The following is a 21,626-nucleotide window of genomic DNA, read 5'->3' as shown; positions in this document are numbered from 1 at the left end:
TTTGTGGAGCACGTATGCAATCCCTCTTGTATGTGGGTGATTTTATCAATCATAGAATACCGTTTCTAGTCCGAGGGATATTCAGTATATTACAGTTAAAATGGCAGCGAACTCATCTGCATTTGCTTCATACAGGAAAATGGTTCAAATGGCTCTAAGCACAATGGGATTTATTATTTGAGGTCATCACTCCCCTGGACTTAGAACTACTTAAACCTAACTAACCTAAGGACATGACACACATTCATGCCCGAGGCAGGATTCGAACCTGCGACCGTAGCAGCCGCGTGGTTTCGGACTGAAGCTCCTAGAACCGCTCGGCCACAGGCTTCATGCAGGAGCCGTGTTCAATTTTAGCTATTTAAGCCGTTTCTCAAAGCCACTACAATATTTACACGACGTGTCGTCACAGTGGTATCAGGAATTAAGTACAGCAGCACTTCTGTGTCGTCGTTGGTAACGGAATATTTGTTAACGGAGGCTTCTGATTTTACTTCGCTCTCCTCAGTTTCAGTATCTGTGTCATCCAAGAACGTCTGGACACTAATCTAAGTGCTACTGACAGCCGCTACATATAGCAGAATTACGTTTGGTATTTTGCGAGATCTTTCGACAGTATCCTGCTACGGTAATAGTTTAACGCTTCACGCATTGTCTACTTGACAGCTGAAAGCGTTTCGTGAAGCTTCTTTCTACTTATGACAGTAAGCTTCGTTTTACATCTATTATGCAGAATTCGTTCTTCCTCTAGAACTTCCTTCACAGTGACTGTATACCATGAAGGGTTCCTCCCATCATGAACTGTTCTGCTAGAAACAAATATCCCCCGTATATGGTCAACTATTCTTTTAAACATGAGCCATAGTTCTTCTACATGCTCAAGCTGAGAGGCAATTTTTTTTTAGTTCTTCTTTGAAGTGTGACACGTCTGTCTCTTTATCTATTTTATTAAAGTTGTGTATCTTGTCATGTGATATAGAGCTGTCGAGGAAAATTTGGTAAATGACAAACCCAGAAAGAATAACTCCAAAGGTTCATCGTATTGTTACGTATACTTCATCTCTTTGTGTAGTGTGCGGACTGTAAGACCTTCAGTAAACACATCATCAGATTATTTGACTTGTCTCTCTAACGAAGTAGGCGAGTGTCAGCAATATGTCTCGTGGTCTTATCGTGGCGTGTTTATCTTCTGCCGTTAGGTCAGACGATAGAAATGCCACTTGCACGCTTAGAGTAGCAGACTGACGGTGACCAACTTTATAAACAGAACTTGATTAATTTTCTCACACATTTATTAAAATAATAACAAGCATAAACATTACATAACTTGATTCTGGATGCTATTTACAATTGACAATCTGAAGTTCCTTTGGTCTTGGTACGTTAATCTTATTCTCACATATCTCTGATACTTGACAAAGTGTCTATACATTTATCTGCATGGCTATGTACAGGAATATGATAATCTTCTTAGGTGCAGACTGAAACTTGACTATAGACTGGTACAGACTAATGCAGACTGGTACAGACTGGTGCAGACAAATGCAGACTGACTAATCGGAGGTCTGTACACTCGTTATAATACCTCGAGCGTTCAGGTATCACTGCGCGAGTGTGATCCACGAGTAGAAAAGGTTCTACATTAGCAGCAATCTCATTGGCTGCATAAAATATTAATACGCGGATCGGCGGAAGCAGAATTTGGTCCGTCTCTAAGACAGCGCCATCTCGTAGGGCGGAGACGGACGAGCGCTGCGCCTGCGCTGTAGTGCTTAGCGGGGCGCGCTCTAGTGGGAAAGTTGTGTACGCACTGACTACGCGGAACTACACTCCTGGAAATTGAAATAAGAACACCGTGAATTCATTGTCCCAGGAAGGGGAAACTTTATTGACACATTCCTGGGGTCAGATACATCACATGATCACACTGACAGAACCACAGGCACATAGACACAGGCAACAGAGCATGCACAATGTCGGCACTAGTACAGTGTATATCCACCTTTCGCAGCAATGCAGGCTGCTATTCTCCCATGGAGACGATCGTAGAGATGCTGGATGTAGTCCTGTGGAACGGCTTGCCATGCCATTTCCACCTGGCGCCTCAGTTGGACGAGCGTTCGTGCTGGACGTGCAGACCGCGTGAGACGACGCTTCATTCAGTCCCAAACATGCTCAATGGGGGACAGATCCGGAGATCTTGCTGGCCAGGGTAGTTGACTTACACCTTCTAGAGCACGTTGGGTGGCACGGGATACATGCGGACGTGCATTGTCCTGTTGGAACAGCAAGTTCCCTTGCCGGTCTAGGAATGGTAGAACGATGGGTTCGATGACGGTTTGGATGTACCGTGCACTATTCAGTGTCCCCTCGACGATCACCAGTGGTGTACGGCCAGTGTAGGAGATGGCTCCCCACACCATGATGCCGGGTGTTGGCCCTGTGTGCCTCGGTCGTATGCAGTCCTGATTGTGGCGCTCACCTGCACGGCGCCAAACACGCATACGACCATCATTGGCACCAAGGCAGAAGCGACTCTCATCGCTGAAGACGACACGTCTCCATTCGTCCCTCCATTCACGCCTGTCGCGACACCACTGGAGGCGGGCTGCACGATGTTGGGGCGTGAGCGGAAGACGGCCTAACGGTGTGCGGGACCGTAGCCCAGCTTCATGAGGACGGTTGCGAATGGTCCTCGCCGATACCCCAGGAGCAACAGTGTCCCTAATTTGCTGGGAAGTGGCGGTGCGGTCCCCTACGGCACTGCGTAGGATCCTACGGTCTTGGCGTACATCCGTGCGTCGCTGCAGTCCGGTCCCAGGTCGACGGGCACGTGCACCTTCCGCCGACCACTGGCGACAACATCGATGTACTGTGGAGACCTCACGCCCCACGTGTTGAGCAATTCGGCGGTACGTCCACCCGGCCTCCCGCATGGCCACTATACGCCCTCGCTCAAAGTCCGTCAACTGCACATACGGTTCACGTCCACGCTGTCGCGGCATGCTACCAGTGTTAAAGACTGCGATGGAGCTCCGTATGCCACGGCGAACTGGCTGACACTGACGGCGGCGGTGCACAAATGCTGCGCAGCTAGCGCCATTCGACGGCCAACACCGCGGTTCCTGGTGTGTCCGCTGTGCCGTGCGTGTGATCATTGCTTGTACAGCCCTCTCGCAGTGTCCGGAGCAAGTATGGTGGGTCTGACACACCGGTGTCAATGTGTTCTTTTTTCCATTTCCAGGAGTGTATGTACGCAGCACTTTGAAATCGTGAAGAAGTGGTGTATTTTCATTTCCCAAGAATCACAATTAAAGCGAGACTTTCTTAAACCTAGATACACAGATATTTACTCTGACAGAATCAATTGGTTCAAATGGCTCTGAGCACTATGGGACTTAACATCTATGGTCATCAGTCCCCTAGAACTTAGAACTACTTAAACCTAACTAACCTAAGGACATCACACAACACCCAGTCATCACGAGGCAGAGAACAGAATCAATTAACAGACCTTAGCAAATGATGCATTTTTACTCATTCGCGTGGTGCGATGGGTGAACACCCTTTTCTTGAGATATCATCGTTTTTCTGAGCGTTGTTAACGTGGGTTTCCGGTCCATTAACAGTAATTTTTGCAACACAAAGAATGAGGTAAACAGCCTTCTTCTTAGCAGATAAATTAAAAATATTAAACTGGATATTTCATAATTTAAATAATAATCGAAACAGTTTCCATAACCACTCTTATTGCTTCAATAAGTCTCATTCTTGCTTACGCCACGCCGTAACTCTGTTTATTAATGAAAGTGCATTTGAACTGATAATAACAAAAATACATTACGGCTAACTGCTGCACTACTTGGGATCCAACGATTAGGCTAGCGATACAATGCAAATCATATAATTTGAACATTCACTCAATATGCGCATGCACTCCACCCCCTTTGAAAGTATAAAAAATTAAATTACAAGAAAATTTTAATGTGCGCTGTGGGAAGCCTCACAACTTGCTAGCTCAGTAATTTTGAATATAATGCGGTCGCTAGCTCTACTGGGAAAGGAGAAGATCGTAGTAGAGTAACAACACAGATTTATAGGCTGTAATTGGATGTGTGTTAGATTCACTCAGAATTGTAAATAAATTTAGCTGTAAACGATGTGGTACTTGAAACATTAACAAATGCCTCTGGAAGACTCAGTTAGGATCTTTGCCACTTGAACCGATGTAATTAAAACTGCGGTCAAAGTTGACAATGTGCCAGACAACGCTACAGACCGGTTGTGCGCAATGATTTTCAACTTTTCTCTCATAGAAATATTTGACTCAATGTTGCTGTCGCGCGCTCGTAGTAGTTCCAGTGATAGGTAACGCTTCGTGTACGGTGCAGGTCAGTAATGTTGAATACAGTAGGATGGCAATGATGGTTCTCTTTTTCACTGCTACAGATGAACTACGGTGCAGAAATAAAATACAAAATATAAAACATGCATGAGTTGTCTTCTGCAAAAGTTACATAGGTATATATCGTCTTTTACAATTACGATGGAAGTCTTACTAAGACCATACAAGTTTCATTTTAACTTAAAGCATTTTCAGTGGTCACTGTAATAATATGATTTTTCTTACAGTTTTGTTTGCTAGGGTCGTGAACGGTTGTCATCCTTTAACTGGCAACGATTAAACAGTATTAAATTATTACAACTACTCACGTTCTTTTTTCATTCTTAACATTTCTGTACACGGTGCTTTAACTAAAAAGGAAATATATTTACGATTTTATATTTTGTAGGTCCACTGTTAGCTTGCCATCTCGTGCACTTGGTTTCTGTAATGTGGGATGCAATCTTTTTTTGTTTGGTTTTCGTGTGTGCAAATTATTACTTCAGTGTTGTATAGTGGTCTATGATCTTGTGTGGGTTGGTTGCCCTGCACTACAGACATATTTCTAACAAAAGAATGAGTAGGTGAAGATACATCATAGATACAAGGCATGATCACAGTAAAGCAAGAGGGATAACCACAGCATCTAAAACTCTGAAAACAGTTAGAGAAAAACTGCACAGAGGAAACATAGTCGTAATCAAAACAGACAAGTGCAATAGTGATTATCAAGGGTAAAAAAGAATACTATAACAAGATACAAGATTCTTTACATAGAACAAAATCAGAAAACAAATCGCAGCCAATAGATTCCACACAAAAATTAAAAATGTACTACAGACTATAGAACACATATTGAATCACAGACAAAAAGTTCATACAAATTATGTGAAACCTACTGCTCCAAAACTCTGGAGCCAACAAAAAATTCACAAAGAAAATACACCTGTGAGACTAGTAATAAATTACAGAAAGGCATCCACATGCACTCTCACCACCAGACATATGTTAAATGTACTCAACAAAAAAGAAAAAAAAAACACAAAATGACAGAAGAGTGAAATATACAGCAGAAGTAATAAACCAGAAAAAAGATACGTATGTTCCAGATACTGCTATATTGCACGAATTTGATGTATGGCAGAAAACGTGTACTCCACAATCTTAGTCAAACAATCAAGATATAAGAACAAGACCCAGATGCTTACACTCAATTACTACCTTAGCACACATCAGGGATAAGCAAACTCATACACTTCGTTACTGACCAAAACTACTTTGAATTTAATAAAGAGTAATACTTGCTGGGAGAAGGAAGGCCAGTGGAATAGAAGTTAACAAATATCTTCGTAAACAAAATAAAAGAAACAATATTCCAAAAAGCAGGCAATACTGACCCTAAGCCCTATCTTAGATTAAGGAAGGGCAAACCTACGTTTCTAGCATTTGTAGACTCAGAGAAAGCTTTTGAAAATGTTGACTACGGTACTCTCTTTCAAAGTGTGAAGGTGGTAGGGGTGAAATACAGGGCGCGAAAGGCTATTTACAATTAGTACAGAAACTAGATGGCAGTTATAAGAGTCGTTGGGCACGAAAGGGAACCAGTGGTTAAGAAGGGAGTGAGACAGGTTTGTAGCCTATCCCTGATGTTATTCAATGTATATATTGAGCAAGCAATAAAGGAAACAAAAAAATGGAGTAGGAACTAAAATCCGTGGAAGAGAAATAAAAACTCTGAGGTTTGCCGATGACACTGTCATCCTGTCAGAGACAGCAAAGGACCTGGAAGAGCAGTCAATGGAGTGGACAGTGTCTTGAAAGGAGGATATAAGATGACAATCAACAAAAGCAAAACGAGGATAATGGAATGTCGTCGAATTAAATCAGATGATACTGAGGGAATTAGGTTAGGAAATGAGACACTTGAAGTATTAGATGTGTTTTGCTATTTGGGGAGCAAAAAATCGATGATGTTCGAAGTAGAGAGGATATAAAATGTAGACTGGCAATGGCAAGGAAAGTGTCACTGAGGAAAAGAAATTTGTTAACATCGAGTATAGATTTAAGTGTCAGGAAGTCTTTTCTGAAAGTGATTGTGTGGAGTGTTGCCTTGTATGGAAGTGAAACATGGACGATAAATAATTTAGACATGAAGAAAATGGAAGCTTTCGAAATGTGGTGCTATAGAAGAATGCTGAAGATAAGATGGGTAGAGGTACCGAACAGAACTGGGGAGAAGAGGAATTTGGAGCAGAACTTGACTAGAAGAATGGATCGGTTGGTAGGACATGTTATCAGGCATCAAGGGATTACCAATTTAGTATTGGAGGACAGTGTGGAGGGTAAAAATCGTAGAGGGAGACCAAGAGATGAATACACTAAGCAGATTCAGAAGGATGTAGGTTGCAGTAGGTACTTTGTGTTGAAGAAGCTTGCACAGGATAGATTAGCATGGAGAGCTGTCTCTCATCGGTCTCTGGACTGAAGACCACAACAACAACAAGTGCAACAGCAACAAAGGCATAAACTTTACTTTACAGAAAAAACAAGCAAGGCAAATAAACTTTCTAGATACATCCATTACAAGAAGCGACACTCATTCAACATTGATAGGAAAATTACCAGAATAGACAGAAGGTATACCAATCATCAAACCACCCCACAGTTCCAAAAAGCAATCCGCTCTTATATACATGCTCCACAGATTAAACATAGCATCACTAGAGAAACACAACAACTACAAAAAGGAGCTAGACATAATAAGTCAAACAGCAAAAAGTAATCGATACTAAGATTCTCTAGCTACAAAATTAGAGTGAGAGAGACGCAAAGAAAATATGATCTAACGCCAGTTAGATCCAGGTACTCACAAAAGTCCCCCACAAACTTGTGCACCTAAACACTATTCCTACACAATTTTTTTTTTTCGTATGGCTAGCGCCTTCCGTTGAGTAGACAGTTCGCCAGTTGCAAGTCTTTGAATTTGACACCACTGCTGCGAATTGCGCGTCGATGGGGATGAGATGATGATGATTAGGACAACACAACATCCAGTCCCTGAGAGGCGAAAATCTCCAACCCAGCCGGGAATCGAACCCGGGCCCTTAGGATTGACATTCTGTCACGCTGACCACTCAGCTGCTGGGGGCGGACATTCCTACACAATGAAAACGCAACACAAACTTAACAGAAATATTGATATACACTCACATACAGAAACAAACGGACGCACAGAACTGGTAGGTCCTCAAGAAATAATGAATAACACTAGGTTACGAAATGTTTGAAGAAAGGTGATGACACTGACATACATAAGAAATCGGGCACTTAGCAACTTGGTTGTAACAGTTGTGATGCTCTGTAGTTAGCAGAGATTAACAGACATAGGGTATAAAATGTAAAAGAGCATGGAAATTTTGTCACCAGCCATTCAAAGTTTACAGAAAAAATCCAACGAAAGCACGATTCCACCACAATAGAAACAGACGTGAAAATGTGACAAGAGACATCTCCCAACCTACAAGAAAATTTCCAAATCCAAGGGGCAATCACAGGAAAGAAACACATAATAGATTACCAATCATATATTAGCAACCGAACTTTATTTAAACTAATAAAACATACGCCGGCCGCGGTGGTCTCGCGGTTCTAGGCGCGCAGTTCGGAACCGCGCGACTGCTACGGTCGCAGGTTCGAATCCTGCCTCGGGCATGGATGTGTGTGATGTCCTTAGGTTAGTTAGGTTTAAGTAGTTCTAAGTTCTAGGGGACTGATGACCACAGCTGTTAAGTCCCATAGTGCTCAGAGCCATAATAAAACATACAGTAGATAAATAACCCCCGTCACCACTTAAGTAATAATTTGCACATGCAGAAGTTAGGACATATTAGTTCCCTTACCCATACGTGCAGTCGTGCGTATATACACAAACACAAACACACACACACACACACACACACACACACACCAGTTGAAAAATATAAGTAACATACATACAAACAGAGCAATAGCAGACGCTTCCAAACCACCAGAAGAAAAGAAAAGCGATCGCATCTCGTATTATCAAAACAAAGTATACTTGATGGCAGATAGCAGTGGACCTAAAAAACGCGGAGACATAAATATATTTTGTATCAGTGAAAGCACTGTGTACAAAAAACTTGCATACTTATGGGGAAAATAATAGTCATTATTATAACGTTTAATAATGTTTAATAGTATGAGAACTGTTAACAATCCGAGCAAACAGAATTGTAAGAAAATCAATATAGTTACAGTGTCTATTGTAGAAACTTTGAAATAAAGTGAAACACGTATGGTCCAGATGTCTGTTATTACAGTAGAAATAGACGGTAATAGCGTACATAACTGCGACTGGAGAAAAAGAGGCAGAAAAAGAAATAAGACAAAATGCCTTCCGCAGCCTTATGTGTGTTAGTGAAAAAAAATATGTTAGTCATTTCTTTCATATTTAATCGTCAGCATTTCCATACAGCTAAATTCAACTTCCCTCTTTAAGGAATTTTGTTGGAATACAGGATGAATGTCTCTAAGATTATAGCTGATTTTAATTCACGCTTTGTGTATCGAAATATAAAAGAAACTGCCAACTGTGCGTGGTCAGTCTGTAAGTCTTTTCCAAAACGGAAACAGTTCATTATCGTAGATGAGATCTTCCAGTCCATTATAAATGCGCACAGGCGTGTGAGACGCTCCCTGGACCCTTCTAACAGCGACCAGGCACCAGAACTGTAGTGCGGCAGGCAGGACTGTGGCAGCGGTGTGACACGGCTTCCGCTTCACTGACTCTGGCCTACACACCGCACAACATCACGGCACGTTCTCCATTCTCGCTCACTGTCGGCTCCTGACTTCTTCCGCTACGCGGTGCAGCAATGGCACTTCCACATGTAACTGTTAGGATCTGTTTACCTTTCACGCCTTTGCCGATGCTCCTTAGACAGAAAACTTGTAAAAAAAAGACTTACAGAAACTAACGGCGGACAAGACACCAAAAATGGCAGTTGGAATAACGTTGTGCTACGAAATTATAGTAACTCTAAACGGAAAGCCGCTGTAACGGCCGAGCGGTTCTAGGCGCTGCAGTCTGGAACCGCGCGACCGCTACGGTTGCAGGTTCGAATCCTGCCTCGGGCATGGATGTGTGTGATGTCATTAGGTTAGTTAGGTTTAAGTAGTTCTAAGTTGTAGGGGACTGATGACCTCAGAAGTTAAGTCCCATAGTGCTCAGAGCCATTTGAACCAATCTAAACGGAAAAGTGCCGCTTTCAACCGGTTTCCCATAAGACGCAAAACTGCGTGATCGTCAGGTAATGAATTAGACGTTCTGTTGTAAGGACCTTTTAATTTTATAGTAAAATATTTATGTGAAATGCTTTATGTCAAAAACAAATATGTGAAAACGAAAAGTATGAGAGGGAGTTGAAAAATAAGTTTCCCCTGTCGACTGTGGGCAGAGTTGTGTGATATGGGCGAAAGACGACACGGCAGTTGAACGCCCACGTGCAAGACACCGATGCACCATTGAGTAGAGGTCGACCGCGATCAAGCAGATGGCGCTGTTGCAGTGCCTGCACAAAGCGGAGGCCAGCAGCTCGGTCTTTTCCCGGACCTATGGAGAAGGAGACGGTGCTAGCAATTCAGTGATCGACGTCAGCAAGTGCAGGACATACCGAGACCTGGACGGACGCGTACGGTCACTACAGATGCAAATGTCAGGCAGGTGGATGACATGATTAAAGCGAACCGGCGTACCACCATCGACGGAGTAGCGGCAGAACTTGGAATCGGACATGAGAGAGCTCACAAGATCATCCACGACATTCTTCGATACATGAAGGTGTCAGCACGATGGGTGCCCGCCAACTGTCCGCGACACACATGGAACAACGCATGGCGTTCAGCCTGGAACAGCTCGTGCGTTATCACTAATCTGGCAATGATTGTGACGGGGAATGAAACGTGGGTCCACCATTACATGCCCGAATCGAAGGCCGCATTCCTAGAGTGGAAACATCCGTCATCATCTGTCCGAAAGAAGTTCAAAAGCACTCCGTCTGCGGGTAAAGTGCTACTCACCGATTTCTGGGACGCCAAAGGAGTTTTGCTGATGGACTTTCTGGAGGATGCAACCATCAGTGCTGCGCGGTGCTGTGCAACTCAGTCGAAATCGAAAGAGGTGATTCGGAGAAAGCGGCCTGGCCTTCTCAGATCTGGCGCTCTGCTGTTTGATGACAAATGCGAGACCACACACGGCGACGGCAACGCAAAACCGTATTGCAACTCTCGGTTGGGAGCGCTTACACCATCCGCCTTACAGTCCGGATCTCGCACCAAGTGACTTCCACCTGTTTCCTGCTTTGAAGAAGACTCTCGGCGGAAGGCGCTTAGGCAGCAATGCTGACGTCAAACAAGCCGTTCAACGCTTCTTCCGTATGCAACGCCCTGATTTTTTCCTGCAAGGCTTTTTGAAGCTTATAAGGCGCTATGACAAATGTCTCAATGTACTAGGAAATTATGTAGAAAAATAAAGGTATGTCTTATCTTTAATATCTCATTCTCTTTTTTTTTTCCTTCCACACACAACTCTGACCACAGTCGACAGGGGAAACTTATTTTCCAACTCCCCACGTAAAGTTCAGGGAGACCTATTAGGGATGGATATCTAAAAAGGCGAAACACATTTGGATGCAGAAATAAAGTCCCGTGCAGCATGATGGTTCAAATGGCTCTGAGCACTATGGGACTCAATTGCTGTGGTCATAAGTCCCCTAGAACTTAGAACTACTTAAACCTAACTAACCTAAGGACAGCACACAACACCCAGCCATCACGAGGCAGAGAAAATCCCTGACCCCGCCGGGAATCGAACCCGGGAACCCGGGCGTGGGAAGCGAGAACGTGCAGCATGAAAAAAGGGGTTTGCTTCGTAATTACTTTACTTTAACTCTTCGATATTGAAGCATTCCTGAGGATGAGCAAAGTATAGCAACATGTTACATTACACAGAAAATAAATGTACTGAATGAGAGTAATGTGAAATAAACAAGAATATCGTAATATAAGCAGTCTTCCATTGTTTTGTACGACACTCCTGGTTCCTGATCTCGTCATTTGTCTACATGCAGTTTACCCCAAGAGCTCTGCGAACAGCAGGACTCGGAGCAGTTCCCGCAGTGTGCTCCAGTGCACAGGCGGCTCTGTGCTTTGCTCTGAGACCCTGGCAGCCTCGTGCCCTCCAGCTGTTTACCTGGCCACACACAAGGCAGCAGCCCAGTTGCTACGGCAGACGGCCTCCCATATCGGCAAATAGCAGACCCACCCACCCACCATCACCCCTACTAGACCCGAAGAGCGCTGCTCGGTACTCTGGCACTGGGAAAGCGTGAAGGACCGTAAAATACATCCGTATGCGACAAGACATCCAAATTTCAGAGATATGTCTTCTCGGCAGTTACACGGTTTATTCATTTCTCATAATCATCGCCAGCTAAGCATTGCGAAATTGCCATCTATGCGTTTATTTACCGTCTTTTTTTGTTTTTTTTTTATTTAATCTGATTTCATTTCCCTTTCCTATGGGTGATGGAGGGCTGGCAGTGGTAAATTTTTGCCCTTCACTAAGATGATTTTTGAAACCTACAAGAATGATTTGAAAATGTGAAAGTGATTAAATGTTCAAATTAAATATATATATATATATATATATATATATATATATATATATATATATATATATATATATAAATGGAAAAGTGCAGATTAACGTTAGTTGTAAAGTTGTTTCTTGCGACTTAAAAGCAAATATTGATGACCAGATTAAGAAGAAATGAGTGGTTTTGTGAGCCACTGTTTCCCTAAGGCTTTCATCGGCATTTGTAACAAGCTAGAAGACCTCATTCACAATAATTAACTGTTTCCTTTTTGGAGGCTAAAGACCTCAAACTGTTGGCAGTTTCTTTTGTGTTTTCATAAACAAACTGTAAATTAAAAAGCAAATATAAGTTTTCAGACATTCACCCTGTATTTCAATAAAATTCCTTAAAGAGGAAACATGAATTTAGCTGTAAGGAGGTGCTGATGATTAAAGATGAAAGAACATGAGTAACATATTGTTTTCACTAATACAAATAAGGCTGTAGAAAACATACTGTCTTCCTTGTTTGTAGCACGAGTGAATTATTTCATTAGACTGCATTGCACTGTAGAACTGCTCCGGAACAGAATAAAGTGGGAGGAGGTGGACTAAGAGGTGCCTCGAGAGGTGAGAAGTGCTAATCTTGTTGTTTGGTTGACATGTCTTATAGTGTAGTGTGAGATACGGTGTGGTTGGAGATGGAGGATTATCGACAGAAAAGATTACAATGGAAGCCAGGTCGTGCTTATTGCGTGGAAAGAAAGGTACTGAGGGAATATCCAGATGTGAAAGAGAGAAGGGAGGAATGGGTTTTATCTAACAGGAAGAGTAAATAACTGAGTAGGCTTTCTTGTCAGGGAAAGTTGCTGTAGTTGCACTGTTGCTTTATGGGCTGTGCACGAATTAGATTTGTGCGATGTGTCGGTACCGGATTAGAAACTCGTTAGGATTCTTAACTAGTGCCTGATACGTTTCGACTCAACAGAAAATGTAGTAGACGTGAGGAAGTTGGATGTGGTGCAATTAATAGCAGTGATTGCTGCTGTGGGTAGGAATCGTGTGACCAGAACGACGACTAATATCCGTGTGTACTGCAAGGTGGTGTTACAAGGAAGTCATAATTCTTATTACTTTTGTACCACGGCATTGACGAGTATGTTACTCGCCCCCAAGTTTGCATCTTGCAGTGCCTGTCAGACTCTGTTGACCCAGCCCATCTGCTGTGACGGAATGCATTTGCTTCCTGATCGGTGGGGTTCACGAAATAAACACCAGTCGAAGTGAAAACTCGTTGAACAGCGAAAGTCGTCGGAGACATAAACAGACAAGACCAAAGTACCCTGCCAGAACATATGGTTGTCTGAGTATTCTATGGCGCAGGACGAATGGCTGATAGTATATGCTGTGGCTGCATCTCATGCTTGCAGAACCGTATCCGCACTGGCAGAGTACTGCATTTGTTCGACAGCACATCCATCTCTGACTCACTGTCGAAGGCTGTGTGCTATGATGCTAAATATCTCCCCCTTTAATCACCACAATGGACCAGTAACACGCTATGGAATGAGAAAGGAGAAAGACGGGTGCTAATCTACTTGTACGTCCAGTCACATCGAGAATGGCTGGAGGTGGAGTTATTGGAGATGGCCCAGCTGTGTTTCGCTAGGAGACAGCAATGGCCTAGTATTTGCTAAAGACTCCACCTCTGCGAGCAACCACACGTGCATGAATAATCCCACAGTCTCCTGTGGGGTGATGTCATACAGGTGATGCGACTGGGCACGGATGCATGCAGCGAATGGCCGTCGGGAGGGTCACAGCAGGTTCCAGGTTTAGCTCTTCGCAACAGCCTGTGGACTTGGTTGCAGTGGTCCTGTGAGGTCTGAATATGGCACTGGTTGAGCATGTTGTTACGACCAAAGCTGGTGCCTTTGGTAGACCATCCGCTCTTGTCTGACTGTGGTATCAAAAGACTTTGATCAGCGAGAACACCTTGCATTCACTCGAGGGCCCATTTGCTTATGCCAGTCCAAATATGGTAGCCTACACGTAAGCAACTACTGTTTTGCTGAGCGTGCGTTTGTGAAGACAAGTGCAGAAGATCAAATAGCAGGTGAGATCTGCACCCAAGGGAAAATTCGGCAGGAGTGCAAATTTTTTACTGGGGCGGTCCTCTATATGGCGAGAAAGTTGGCCAGCGCTTCCTCAGATCTCAGATGGTGACGTCGCCATGCTTTCCTCACCCGACCAACAACTCTGCCTCCGAAGTCAGGTGAAGCGGGGGGGGGGGGGGGGGGGCAGTGGACGCTGGTTGTATGTTCGATGCAGTGGCTGAAATATGTAAAGGGTAAACTGAGGACCATGGTCTTTTATGTACCCCAGGGAGATTTTTAAATTGCGAAGGCAGTCGCAAGGGTGTGTATGGTAAAGTCAGCTATTGTTGCAGATGTCTGTAAACGCAGGGTGTCGTTTGATACCCTTTGTGACCAAACCCTCACGATTTTAAATTTAATCTTTAATTGACCAAATGCCAAATGCAGTTATTTAAAACCGTTCCCCTTATCGTTTGCCTAATAGATGGCACTTCACTTTTCTTACTGAATTGGAAGCTATTACACATATGAAATATTAAAAGACTGACTTTTTTGACCAGTGTATTACCTATTATTTCGGATAAGACCAAGTTTACTCTTTACCCAAGCAATGAATGGATACGGGGGGTTCGATGCTCTGGCAAACACTCACTCTTAAAGCTCAGTTTTCACAAGTATCACTGTCTACCTTGGAATGTATCCATCCAACAAACGGCAAACTATTTCTCAGCTGAACTTTCTGCGATGAAAATCACCTTAATTACCCATATGAAATAAATCTTACTTGCCATTGTTTGTGGTCGCTAAGCTCTAAATGAACTAATTACTTTAATTGTTGTATTAAAATATCTGCTTTGTAGCAATTAATATTGAATTATTTATTAGTGGTAATTCTCTCTAGCAATTTTGAAAAAAATGGCGACGATTTCAGTTATCCATCTATAAAACCATTACGAAACTTTACTGAAATTGCACTTTTACTTAATATTGAAATATGAAGAAAACCAGAATTTAAATTTACTTGAATTTAATTAAAATTGCAAGTTACTTGGAAGATTACACTTCTATCCAAAATGACCAGTGGGTTTAAACAGAGTTAACTGTTTACATTATATTGTTGTTGTTGTTTTGGTCTTCAGTCCTGAGACTGGTTTGATACAGCTCTCCATGCTACTCTATCCTGTGCAAGCTTCTTCATCTCCCAGTACCTACTGCAACCTACATACTTCTGAATCTGCTTAGTGTATTCATCTCTTGGTCTCCCTCTACGATTTTTACCCTCCACGCTGCCCTCCAATGCTAAATTTGTGATCCTTTGATGCCTCAAAACATGTCCTACCAACCGATCCCTTCTTCTAGTCAAGTTGTGCCACAAACTTCTCTTCTCCCCAATGCTATTCAACACCTCCTCATTAGTTATGTGATCTACCCATCTAATCTTCAGCATTCTTCTGTAGCACCACATTTCGAAAGCTTCTATTCTCTTCTTGTCCAAACTAGTTATCGTCCATGTTTCACTTCCGTACATGGCTACACTCCATACAAATACTTTCAGAAACGACTTACTGACACTTAAGTCTATACTCGATGTTAACAAATTTCTCTTCTTCAGAAACGCTTTCCTTGCCATTGCCAGTCTACATTTTATATCCTCTCTACTTCGACCATCATTAGTTATTTTACTCCCTAAATAGCAAAACTCCTTTACTACTTTAAGTGTCTCATTTCCTAATCTAATTCCCTCAGCATCACCCGATTTAATTTGACTACATTCCATTATCCTCGTTTTGCTTTTGTTGATGTTCATCTTATATCCTCCTTTCAAGACACTGTCCATTCCGTTCAACTGCTCTTCCAAGTCCTTTGCTGTCTCTGACAGAATTACAATGTCATCGGCGAACCTCAAAGTTTTTACTTCTTCTCCATAAATTTTAATACCTACTCTGAATTTTTCTTTTGCTTCCTTTACTGCTTGCTCAATATACAGATTGAATAACATCGGGGAGATGACAACACTGATATTTGCAAAGATGCCAAATGTTTTTGTTAACTTCAGTTTTCAGCTTAAGATTTATGCTTTGTTGTTGCTTTATAGAACTTTGACACTAGGAACTGTTCATGGAGTAGGTAAATAAATTATTGGTTAGTTGAAATTCACTATTTTAAAAGTTCACCAAAAAGAAATATTGATGCGCTACGCCATTACAAATGACTTTACACAGAATTAAATACAGTCTTGCTGTTGTTGTGCAGTGCTATTCGTTGTTAGATGTTCAGTGTGGTTACATACAGAGCGCAACTGGTTCTTCACCTCTCCGTGCATGTATACGAAGTGCGTCCAAGGTACGCCGCGTATTGCACCATTGTTTTTACCTATCCATTTTCTGCTGTAAAATTGATTGTAACGTCTGTTCTCTACTCTTACCACGTCCTCTTTCCTTTCTAATATTAAAAGATTTAAATAAATTTGTCCTTGTAGTGTTACTTTTCAACATGAAAATTGAAACTGACTTTTTCATAAAAAATAAAATAATTAGAGCTGTGGATCTTAATTACAGTCTTCTTGGTTGAAAAAGAGAACATTATTAATTTTTCAGTAATGCGTGGCGTCTCCGGAGTGCAATCGAACGCACCCAAGGTCAAAGTTCTTCTTAGAGGCAAGCCTAAGAAACAGCCTTACAAGATCTGCGTCGTAATGTAGCTCTGAAAAATTCTTGACGCTGTTGTTGAAGAGCAAGTCAGACGCATACGGTTCTGAACAACTATGATAGTCTGTGTGGGTAGAGTAAGTTCCACAAATTTTCGCTTTTCACAAAAGAGAATCTGTTCATTCCAAAAGACTGTCTTATTAAACAGGGCTCCCACAGAACTACCCAGTATTCAAAACCTAAGTATTCTGCTTGCTTTCACTCTCTATCGTAATTATTAGGAGATAAAAGATGAGCCTAATATTCACTTCAGAAATGAGAAAAATTTTAACTTTTAAGATAACAATTCTTATTTCATAAAAGTGTTCTTCTCAGTGGTCTACTATTACAGAATATATTCAGCTTCTTACAAGAGCGTATATTGATAAAAATGAATATCCATTTATCTCGAAGCAATGGCGGCTGTCGTTTCTTTCTTTACTATACAAGTACACCTCATTTGAAAATACGTCCTTCCGTATCAAGTCTACTATCAGAAAAAAATCATTAGTAAAGTCACGGAATACACTAGTTTATTAAAAATCACAGAACGCTTACATGCCAACGATGCTACTTACAATGCTGCCCTCTCGCAGGCGAAAGTAATAGTTCAGGTAATTTATATTTGAGAGGTTTCTGCTCATTTGCGATTTAAAATTGGTATGTGTTCAATCCATCTCATTAGATCATCCACGTAATAGTGTAACGCTATCTACGCTACTTGTCGCATCAGAATTCGTCCCCAGCTCGCCTACATATTCGACTCTTTATTTTGTAAATTTTTAGGAGCTTGGAGGTCATTACATTCGAAAATAATATAAACTACTCTTATACTTTACAAAATATTATCTCTTTACCATTTAAGATTCAAACTTATTATACACGAGTCTAAAGTAGTGAAGACAAACCCAATCTGGCTAGCTACTACCGATCTTTCTTACAAAGTAATACTCGCAAAAAATTTTACGAATTTATTCACTCATCCCAAGTACATAGTAGTTCCGTTATACCTTGGTGAGGTTATGTCGATGACGCAAAGCAGAGAATGTTGTAAATGCGAGATTGTTTCTTTAGGCAAGCGCTCTGGTCACCCATTATGTACTGGCAATAGCGAGTAGTGAAGCAGCTGCTTCACCAGCCATTTGCAAAATTTGTCCATGGTGTATTGTGTATTGAACCGTGGTCCACAACCCCACAGCAGTCCACCCACCTCGCCGCCGCCCCTCCGTTCGGCCCCAGTGGACAATTCCCCCCCCCTCCCTCCCCCCCCCCCTTGGAACTTTTCATATCAGACGAGTGTAACCCAAAATGTTTGCGTGGTAGAGTAATTATGGTGTATGCGTACGTAGATGGTTCAAATGGCTCTGAGCACTATGGGACTCAACTGCTGAGGTCATTAGTCCCCTAGAACTTAGAACTAGTTAAACCTAACTAACCTAAGGACATCACACACATCCATGCCCGAGGCAGGATTCGAACCTGCGACCGTAGCGGTTTCGCGGTTCCAGACTGCAGCGCCAGAACCGCGCGGCCACTTCGGCCGGCCACGTAGAAACGGTGTCTGCGCTGCAATCGCTGACATAGTGTGAATGAGGGGAACCAGCTCGCATTCGCCAAGGCAGATGGAAAACCGCCTTAAAAACCATCCAGAGGCTGGCCGGCACACCGGACGTCGACACTAATCCGCCGGGCGGATTCGTACCGGGGACAGCAGCGCGGCTAGCCGGGCGGGCTTTGTCCAGAGTACTCTTTATGGCATCAACCAAGGCAAAACACGACTACCGTAGGAGAACTGAACTAAGATATTAAAACGTCACGCCTAAGTCTGAAGTTTTAATGGACGAAGAGCGAAAATGTAGTACAACTTTTTTTCCTTTCATCACTTGTGGGTGATATCAGCTAGAAAAGTTTCCAATAGATCTGGAAGTATGTGTAAAGTTTGTTGAAAGCCTTTAAGCGCTTTTGTTATCACTTATTATAGAAATATAGTTTGAGTTACTTCCGCACCTTGAGCTGCACTCAGTTTGTAGCTTTGCTACTTGATTTTATTTTGTTATCACCTTTAAGGTAAGTTTGTACCTTTTAATAATCAGATTACGACAACATCTTAAAGTTTTAGAATCGGTCAATAATTACATGAAATAATGAAAATAAAATTTTTGTGGCATCCGAAAGCTGTCAGATGGGCAACCTGCAGTTGTGATGGGGTGCTCGTTTTATCCGTTTAGTGATATACCGGATGGTTGTAATTAAAGTGCAACTACTCACGGATGTCCGGCGCAGACTGTAATTATCGTGCCGCAGCGAAATTTGATAGATATGCTAGTGCGGTAATGCGGAACCGATTTATGCTGAAAAACAGATCACTTCTAAATTGTAGCCACCAGGTGCAAATCTGGCGCTGTGTGCTGTTTGTATGACAGCATGACATCCACGCTGCCATTTGCCAAGCCACAACGTGTGAACAGTATGGCTATTGAGCAGAGAGACCGTGGGCTGTTAGTGAAACTGATTTATGTGATCGGCAGCAATTACAGTGCTGCATTGAGAGAGTATCGCCGACTTGAACGTCTGAGGAAAGGCCCGAGGTCATTGAAAAGTTCAAAGAAGATTGTAATGAAATTCGAAAATGCGGGTGAGGTTGGTGTGTCACCCGGAAGAGGAAGGCGTGCTAGCCAAGTGCAAGGTATTGTCGAATTTCCTGTTTCTGTAACTCACCGTGCAGCACTGTGCCCGGATAGTGGTAGTGTTCATGTAGTGTCACTAGAATTGTCCATCCTATGATCAACAACACGAAAACTTTTGCGGTCTACTTAAAACTGGTACCTTACAGGATCCAGACGGTGCAGCAATAGAAATCTCATGATCCGCAGCAACGTTCAGAATTTGGTTCAAATGGCTCTGAGCACTATGGGACTTAGCTTCTGAGGTCATCAGTCCGCTAGAACTTAGAACTACTTAAGGCTAACTAACCTAAGGACATCACACACATCCATGCCTTAGGCAGGATTCGAAGCTGCGACCGTAGCGGTCGCGCGGTTCCAGACTGTAGCGCCTAGCGCCGGCCGGAATGGCCGAGCGGTTCTAGGCGCTACAATCTGGTGCCGCGAGACCGCTGCGGTCGCAGGTTGGAATCCTGCCTCGGGCATGGATGTGTGTGATGTCCTTAGGTTAGTTAGGTTTAAGTAGTTCTAAGTTCTAGGGGACTGATGACCACAGCAGTTAAGTCCCATAGTGCTCAGAGCCATTTGAACCATTTGTAGCGCATAGAACCGGTCGGCCACCCCGGCCGGCGTTCAGAATTTGCCTGCCGTTTCTGGCACGGATCGAAGATGATGACATGTGGTCGGAAAGTACTCTATGAAGTGACGAGGCGCATTTTACACTTCAGGGTGGAGTGAATACACAGAATTGCCGAATTTGGGATAATGTTGAACTGTGTGTTGTTCGCAAAGGGCCATAGCACTCGTCTTATGTGACTGTGTGTTGTGGGTTCAGAAGCACCTTTATTCTACGTCTGTTCTTCTTTGAACAGAATACACCCAGGGGGCCTGTCAAGTGCACGGTGATGTCTGCACGTTATCGAGACCTCCTTGTAGAGGATGGTATTCCTGGTTTGGAAGAGCGCGAGTGTGTGGAAACCACTGTTTTCATGCAAGATGGGACAACACCTCATGTCGCTCGTCCAGTGAACTGTCTGCTTAATGCAATACTCCTCGATTGATCTCCAGAGATTTTCCTAATGCACGGCCTACAAGGTCACCTAATCAGAATCATCTAAAAGAGCGCGTTTACCAGGCACACTTTCGATCGCTACCTGATCTGAGGGCCAGTGTACTGGAGCACGTTGCTCAGATTCCACAGGAATTGCAGTGATCAACTGTTGATCACGTAATTTTACGAATGAAACATCTCGTCGACGTCTTCGGTGCTCATATTGATCAGATTGGTTAATAATAAAATCAACAAAAAGCCTTTCTTACTTGTTTGACCTTTTCTGCCCACGTCCCATTCCTAATACATCACATATGGAAACATTTCTGTACGTCTTTCTTGCATTTCTACCTAGTGGCGAAAAGTTGGACTGATTTTATTTTTCAGAATGATTAGGTTCAGTATTATCACATTCGAATATGTACCTACTTTCGCTGCCATACAATAAGTGCAGCCCACAATGGACCTAAGTAAGTAGCTGCAGTTTAATTATAGCCAGCTGGGACACATTGCTAAAAAAGGGATGAAGTGAAACATTTTAACGGCTTGGCCCCGCGATACCAATTACTTTAGAGTTTCACATATGCACTAAGGTGACACAAGTCATGCGATACTTCCTAATATCGTGCAACAACTGGACGTGGCGTCAACTCAACAATTCGTTGGAAGGCATTTGTAGGAATTTTGAGCCGTGCTGCTGTAGTGGGCTGTTAAGGCAGCCAGTCCACAGTGAAGTAGCCGAAAGGGCACGCGTCAACTCACGCCGTCTGGCGTTAAGTCTGGAACAGGATTCGTAATGAATGTGATAAAGAAAAGAACGTAGCTACTAGAACACTTAACTTTTATATTGTCCTTTGGTATACAGCATTCTGGATGATACAAGTGAGACTCTATCTTGAGGTACATGCAACGTTACAAATGGTTAATGGCGCCTTGCTAGGTCGTAGCCATAAACTTAGCTGAAGGCTATTCTGTCTCTCGGCAAATGAGAGAAAGGCTTCGTCAGTGGAGTCGCTAGCAACGTCGTCGTACAACTGGGGCGAGTGCTAGTCAGTCTCTCGAGACCTGCCTTGTGGTGGCGCTCGGTCTGC

Source organism: Schistocerca nitens, chromosome 2, assembly GCF_023898315.1.
Source record: "Schistocerca nitens isolate TAMUIC-IGC-003100 chromosome 2, iqSchNite1.1, whole genome shotgun sequence".
NCBI lineage: Eukaryota > Metazoa > Arthropoda > Insecta > Orthoptera > Acrididae > Schistocerca > Schistocerca nitens.
This window is presented reverse-complemented; position numbering follows the sequence as displayed.